At 29.6% G+C, this 7,500-nt stretch overlaps 3 non-coding genes across 3 annotated transcripts in view; all 3 read left to right on the top strand.

Moving 5' to 3' along the window:
* The first annotated feature begins 2,272 nt into the window (after positions 1-2,272).
* LOC123304814 lies at positions 2,273-4,428 on the top strand. Its single transcript, XR_006536791.1, has one exon. It is a non-coding gene; the product is annotated as a small subunit ribosomal RNA (ribosomal RNA).
* A 951-nt stretch (positions 4,429-5,379) lies between these two features.
* On the top strand, positions 5,380-5,534 carry LOC123304811. Its single transcript, XR_006536788.1, has one exon. It is a non-coding gene; the product is annotated as a 5.8S ribosomal RNA (ribosomal RNA).
* A 635-nt stretch (positions 5,535-6,169) lies between these two features.
* The window catches only part of LOC123304816, a 4,577-nt gene continuing 3,246 nt past the window's right edge, over positions 6,170-7,500 (top strand). Inside the window, exon 1 of the ribosomal RNA XR_006536793.1 lies at positions 6,170-7,500. This exon is cut by the window's right edge and continues 3,246 nt beyond it. This is a non-coding gene — a ribosomal RNA (large subunit ribosomal RNA).

Here is a 7,500-nt window from a genome sequence, read left to right as displayed (position 1 = left end):
AGCCATTTTAAACATTATCATATTTTGAGTTTGAAGCACCGGGTGTAATGTCTTTAATATATATGATGGATAGTGCGTGTAAGTTAATGAGATGAATGTATATCTATGTATAACAGTGTATTAGTGGTATTACGTTCAGCAGTCTCACACATATGATATAGTATGGTATAGTATAAGTTGTTTATTTTTCATACTGTCCGTGTATCATTCAACAAAGGTGGTGTAGAGTTGTATATGGCTTGGTATGACGTTGTTGCAATTCTATGGACACTATGATATTACGGATGCACAGATAGAGGAATAACACTTATCGTATATGTATCATTTATGTATGTTGACTGTGTAATGAATACTAAATATAATAAAATAATACACTTTTTAATAGAATAACATTTGTTTCATGTTTTAGTATGATATTAAATGGTATAGAATAGGTTGTTTATTTTTCATACTGTCCGTGTATCATTCAACAAAGGTGGTGTAGAGTTGTATATGGCTTGGTATGACGTCGTTGCAATTCTATGGACACTATGATATTACGGAATAACAGAAAGAGGAATAAAACTTATTGTATATGTATCATTTATAACGTACTTTTATGTTGACAAGAATGAATGTATATCTATATGAAATAGTGTATTTTGTGGTATTATGTTCAACAGTCTTACATATATGATATAGTATGATATAGTATAATTTGTTTATTTTTCATACTCTAAGTGTATCATTCAACAAAGGTGGTGTAGAGTTGTATATGGCTTGGTATGACGTCGTTGCAATTCTATGGACACCATGATATCACGAAAAAACAGAAAGAAAAATAACAATTATCGTATATGTATCATCTATATTATTATTGTATTTTGACTATGTAATGAATGCCAAATTTAAAAATATACACTTTCTTAATAGAATAACATTTATTTTAGTATAATATAAAATGATATTGAATATGTTGTTTAATTTTCATACTGTTCGTGTATCATTCAACAAAGGTGGTGTAGGTATGTATATGGCTTGGTATGACGCTTTTGCATGTCTATGGACACCATGATATTACGAAAAAACAGAAAGAAGAATAACACTTTTCAAATATGTATCATTTATATATTTTATTAACATGAACGCAAAATATACAAAATTATATATATATATATACTCAAAATATTCTGGATGGTAATCAGTTTGGTTTATTTTGATATTTAATATTGTATTTTGGTTTTTTTGCTAGTAATGTTTCGAATATGTATATGCTGTTATTATTTTTTAGGTGTACATTGTATTAAATTGTTATCAATTATTTAATGTATGTATATAAAATAATAGCAAAAACATTTTCAATTATTATATAAAAAATTTTTTTTTTACACATGCATATTTATTAATATATGAAATTTTATCTCAGTTTTAATAAATATGTATTGAAATGAATAATAATACAATCTTATATATATTGATAATAGTCTGGATGGTAATCAGTTTGGATTATTTTGATATTAAATATTGTATTATTATTTTTGTAAAAAAATTAATGAGAATTTTGTAAAAAAACCTCTATATGTATATCTTTTTATATCAATATTTAAAAAAAATTTTTTTTTTATTAAATTATTGATTATAAATAGAATAACATATAAATTTTTTTGTCAAAGCAAGTTCATGGGTTATAAGTTTTAAACTTTACACTCCCATATGAGCACACAATATTTATATAAAAATTATTTTTATAAATAATATTACATTGACTCACCTCATACCAAGCGAGAATATTAAGTGTTATTATAACGTTTTTTATTTAAAATTAACTTTTTAAATAAAATTAAAAAATAAATGACGCTTTCAATCTAGCGACGAGTATGAGAAAATGTTTGAAATATTTTAAGACCCATTTGGTGATGGTCTGACAAAAATCATAATTATTATTTTTTTTTTTTATTCAATAATATTTATTATGAATAACATGTTATATATTTCTTTTTGTAAAAGCAAAAAAATTATATAAATGACATAATAAAATATATATTTGAAAAAAAAAAAAATTAATAATAATATATATATCTCATATGTTTTTTCTATTAATTTTAAAACAATAGAGATATAAAAAAAAAAAAATTTATATCAGTAATGGGTGAGACCATCTGATATTTAAAATGAAATTGTAATAATATTATTATATATTAATAATTATTGTATGAAAATTTTTTTTCTTATAATAAGAAAACAAAAATATCATGTATATTATTATATATTTAATATTATAAATACAAATAGTTCCCTGGTTGATCCTGCCAGTAGTCATATGCTTGTCTCAAAGATTAAGCCATGCATGTCTCAGTACAAGCCAAATTAAGGTGAAACCGCGAAAGGCTCATTATATCAGTTATGGTTCCTTAGATCGTACCCACATTTACTTGGATAACTGTGGTAATTCTAGAGCTAATACATGCAAACAGAGTTCCGACCAGAGATGGAAGGAATGCTTTTATTAGATCAAAACCAATCGGTGTAAATTTTAATTTGCATCGTTTAATTTGGTGACTCTGAATAACTTTAAGCTGATCGCACGGTCTCGTACCGGCGACGCATCTTTCAAATGTCTGCCTTATCAACTGTCGATGGTAGGTTCTGCGCCTACCATGGTTGTAACGGGTAACGGGGAATCAGGGTTCGATTCCGGAGAGGGAGCCTGAGAAACGGCTACCACATCCAAGGAAGGCAGCAGGCGCGCAAATTACCCACTCCCGGCACGGGGAGGTAGTGACGAAAAATAACGATACGGGACTCATCCGAGGCCCCGTAATCGGAATGAGTACACTTTAAATCCTTTAACGAGGATCCATTGGAGGGCAAGTCTGGTGCCAGCAGCCGCGGTAATTCCAGCTCCAATAGCGTATATTAAAGTTGTTGCGGTTAAAAAGCTCGTAGTCGAATCTGTGTCCTACACTGTTGGTTCAATGCTCGCATTGTTTAACTAGCATGTTATGTGGGACGTCCTACCGGTGGGTGGTACAGATTATGTATAAAGTATATTTTAGTGTTATTATTTATTTAATGCATTATATATATTTTTATTATGTAATTTGTCGTAAGTGTTTAACCGTTAAGAGCGGTGGCAGCCCCCAATTGCAATCCCGTCGCGGTGCTCTTAATTGAGTGTCGAGGTGGGCCGGTACGTTTACTTTGAACAAATTAGAGTGCTTAAGGCAGGCTCAAATTTTGCCTGAATATTGTGTGCATGGAATAATGGAATAGGACCTCGGTTCTATTTTGTTGGTTTTCGGAACTCCGAGGTAATGATTAATACGGACAGATGGGGGCATTCGTATTGCGACGTTAGAGGTGAAATTCTTGGATCGTCGCAAGACGGACAGAAGCGAAAGCATTTGCCAAAAATGTTTTGATTGATCAAGAACGAAAGTTAGAGGTTCGAAGGCGATCAGATACCGCCCTAGTTCTAACCATAAACGATGCCAGCTAGCGATCCGCCGAAGTTCCTCCGATGACTCGGCGGGCAGCTTCCGGGAAACCAAAGCTTTTGGGTTCCGGGGGAAGTATGGTTGCAAAGCTGAAACTTAAAGGAATTGACGGAAGGGCACCACCAGGAGTGGAGCCTGCGGCTTAATTTGACTCAACACGGGAAACCTCACCAGGCCCGGACACCGGAAGGATTGACAGATTGAGAGCTCTTTCTTGATTCGGTGGGTGGTGGTGCATGGCCGTTCTTAGTTGGTGGAGCGATTTGTCTGGTTAATTCCGATAACGAACGAGACTCTAGCCTGCTAAATAGACGTACTTTACCGGCATCTCAAGGCCCATCGGCTGTTTGTTTCCCATTTCATTCATTTTCATGTGTGTTATGTATTGTATTTATATATGCATGTATTTTTGAGATTTAACGATCAAGATTATATTTTGTATATATTGTGCTTTATGTTGCATATGTTATGGTGTATGGGTACGCAGTTTTTTGATGTGGTTTTTACTGCCGGCGTACAAATAATTCTTCTTAGAGGGACAGGCGGCATTCTAGCCGCACGAGATTGAGCAATAACAGGTCTGTGATGCCCTTAGATGTTCTGGGCCGCACGCGCGCTACACTGAAGGAATCAGCGTGTCCTCCCAGGCCGAAAGGTCCGGGTAACCCGCTGAACCTCCTTCGTGCTAGGGATTGGGGCTTGCAATTGTTCCCCATGAACGAGGAATTCCCAGTAAGCGCGAGTCATAAGCTCGCGTTGATTACGTCCCTGCCCTTTGTACACACCGCCCGTCGCTACTACCGATTGAATGATTTAGTGAGGTCTTCGGACTGGTACGCGGCAATATTTCTGATATTGCCGATGTTGCTGGGAAGATGACCAAACTTGATCATTTAGAGGAAGTAAAAGTCGTAACAAGGTTTCCGTAGGTGAACCTGCGGAAGGATCATTAACGATATATATAAAATATATTTATTTATATTTTTTGTATTGTTTTTAAATATTCCAAAAAATAAAAATATTATTGATAAGAAATATTTTTTTTAACAAAATAACATATTAATATGTAATTTTCTCAAAATATATAATAGTAATTATGTGTTAAAAGAGATTTATTTTGGTTATGATATCATATTAAAGTAATACGCCAAACTTTTTTTATACACATAATATATCTATACATATAATATAGAGAATATTATATAAATATTAATAATATATTTGTTACATATAAAATATTTTTATATTCAATATTATTATTATTATTAAACAATAATTATTAATAAAATCTATAAATAATTTCTCTTATAAAAAAGTGAAATTAAAAATAGAATATATTGAAATTATTTGTTTATATGTATATAATCTCTATTAAGAAAAATAAAATAAGATTATAATTGATATAATCTATATTTTTATTTTTCTATGTTATATAATAAAAATAAAGAAAACACAAGATAAAATTTTTTTAAAGAATAAAATTTATTTCAAATTTAAATTTCTTTATGTTTTGTCTTGATATTTCTTTTTTTTTATTAAAAGTTATTATGTTAAAAAACAAACCCATTTGTTTTGTACCATATTAATATTATATATATTTTTATGTAGAAAATAATTTATAAAAAAAAAATAAATACATTTCTATAAAATATACCAAATATTAATTATTATATCTAGCTAGCACTAACAAAAATATCAAAAATGTTATGTATATATTTATTAATACCATAATATCTTTAATTTATATATATATATTTAAAATAAAATATATAATTTATATTCTAGAAAAATTTTTTTATTTTAAAAGAATTTATAAAGATATATAAATTAATAATTTTATTTTTTATATTAAAAATAAAGATTATTATTAATAATAATACTTACATTTAAAATTTAAAAAGATTACCCTGGACGGTGGATCACTTGGCTCGTGGGTCGATGAAGAACGCAGCTAATTGCGCGTCAACTTGTGAACTGCAGGACACATGAACATTGACATTTCGAACGCACATTGCGGTCCTTGGATACTGTTCCCGGACCACATCTGGCTGAGGGTCGTATACATTATATTAATATAATAAAAGATTATTTTACATAAAATTTTTTTTATGAAAAAGAAATTTATCAATAATTAAAAAAGAAAATTTATTTTTTCATATTTAATTAAATTGATAAATAAAATTTTTATAAAAGAAATGTAAAATTATTTATATATGAATGTTTTACGCCAAATATAAGAAAAAAATAAATATAAAATGTTTTTAATAGCATTTAAAATTTATATATTTTTTATTATTTGTCGACATTTTTAAATTAATATATCAATATTATTTTTTATCATTTATATATAATATTATAAAACTTTATGTTAATAATAATATTAATAATAAATGATATTAATAATATATTTTTAAAATATTAAATAAAGAAGAATAAACAAAAATATTATATATTAATATTTTGTTATGGAATATTTTATTTGTAATAAAATTTTCAATATACTCGAAAAAAATTAATATATATAATTATTTATTTTTTATTTTCTTCTCTTTAGATAAATATAAAAATAATATTATATAATAATATTAAAAAAATTTGAGTATGAATAATTAAGAAAATTGTTTACTTATAAAATATAACAAAAACATAATATATAAAAAAAATTTTTGTTTTAATACTTCTAAAAACTTTTACGACCTCAGAGTAGGTGAGATTACCCGCTGAATTTAAGCATATTATTAAGCGGAGGAAAAGAAACTAACTAGGATTCCCTTAGTAGCGGCGAGCGAACAGGGATAAGCCCAGCACTGAACCCCGTGGCTGATAAACAGACACTTGGGGAATGTAGTGTTTAGGAAGATTCAATATAAACCTATTGTTATATAATACATCCAAGTCCATCTTGAATGGGGCCATATACCCATAGAGGGTGCCAGGCCCGTAGTGATTATTATTGATGATAGGTGAATCTTTCCTTAGAGTCGGGTTGCTTGAGAGTGCAGCTCTAAGTGGGTGGTAAACTCCATCTAAGGCTAAATATTACCACGAGACCGATAGCGAACAAGTACCGTGAGGGAAAGTTGAAAAGAACTTTGAAGAGAGAGTTAAAGAGTACGTAAAACCGTTCAGGGGTAAACCTGAGAAACCCGAAAGGTCGAAAGATGAGATTCATTTACTTTTTATCGTTAATCAACCAATTTGTACTAGCATGTGACAAAAATTTTTATTAGGAATTTATTTTTAGTAAAAATATATGCACTGCTGTATATTGTTAATTGTATGATAACGAGGTATGCACTTCTCATCTTGTAGGACGTTGCGACCCATTAAATATTAATCTATAGGCATTGGTGCGTTGATTAATGTACAATATTATTTTTTGATAATATTTTGTGTATGTTAAACGCCTATGTTTCTTGATTAATTGTTTGATGGTATTAATTATAAATTGATATTGAGTCGCGTTATTAACGCGTTCAGATCCACCACGAGTATAAATAGGTTTTTTTATTAAAACATATTATATATACGGATTTTATGCCGTTATATGATACTATTTAACTGTCAGTAGGTGTATGATAATGAACTGGCTCATTTTTTTTTATTAAAAATTTATCTGTCAGCGACGATATAGCTTTGGGTACTTTCAGGACCCGTCTTGAAACACGGACCAAGGAGTCTAGCATGTACGCAAGTCATTGGGAATAAAATATTTTTTCATCGAAATATTTATAAATTTTATGAAACCCAAAGGCACAATGAAAGTAAATATTATTTATATTTTTTTATAAATGATAAAAGGAGGATATATTTATATTATGTATTAAATATCGCACTCCTAGGGCGTCTTATATTATTATAATTTAGTTTTCGGATTATATTATAATAGAGGCGCACCTAGAGCGTACACGCTGGGACCCGAAAGATGGTGAACTATGCCTGGTCAGGATGAAGTCAGGGGAAACCCTGATGGAGGTCCGTAGCGATTCTGACGTGCAAATCGATCGTCGGAACTGGGTATAGG

This window comes from Chrysoperla carnea (assembly GCF_905475395.1).
Source record: "Chrysoperla carnea chromosome X unlocalized genomic scaffold, inChrCarn1.1 SUPER_X_unloc_98, whole genome shotgun sequence".
Classification (NCBI taxonomy): Eukaryota; Metazoa; Arthropoda; class Insecta; order Neuroptera; family Chrysopidae; genus Chrysoperla; species Chrysoperla carnea.
Note: the sequence above shows the minus strand (reverse complement) of the source record. Positions and strands in the feature narration are given on the sequence as shown.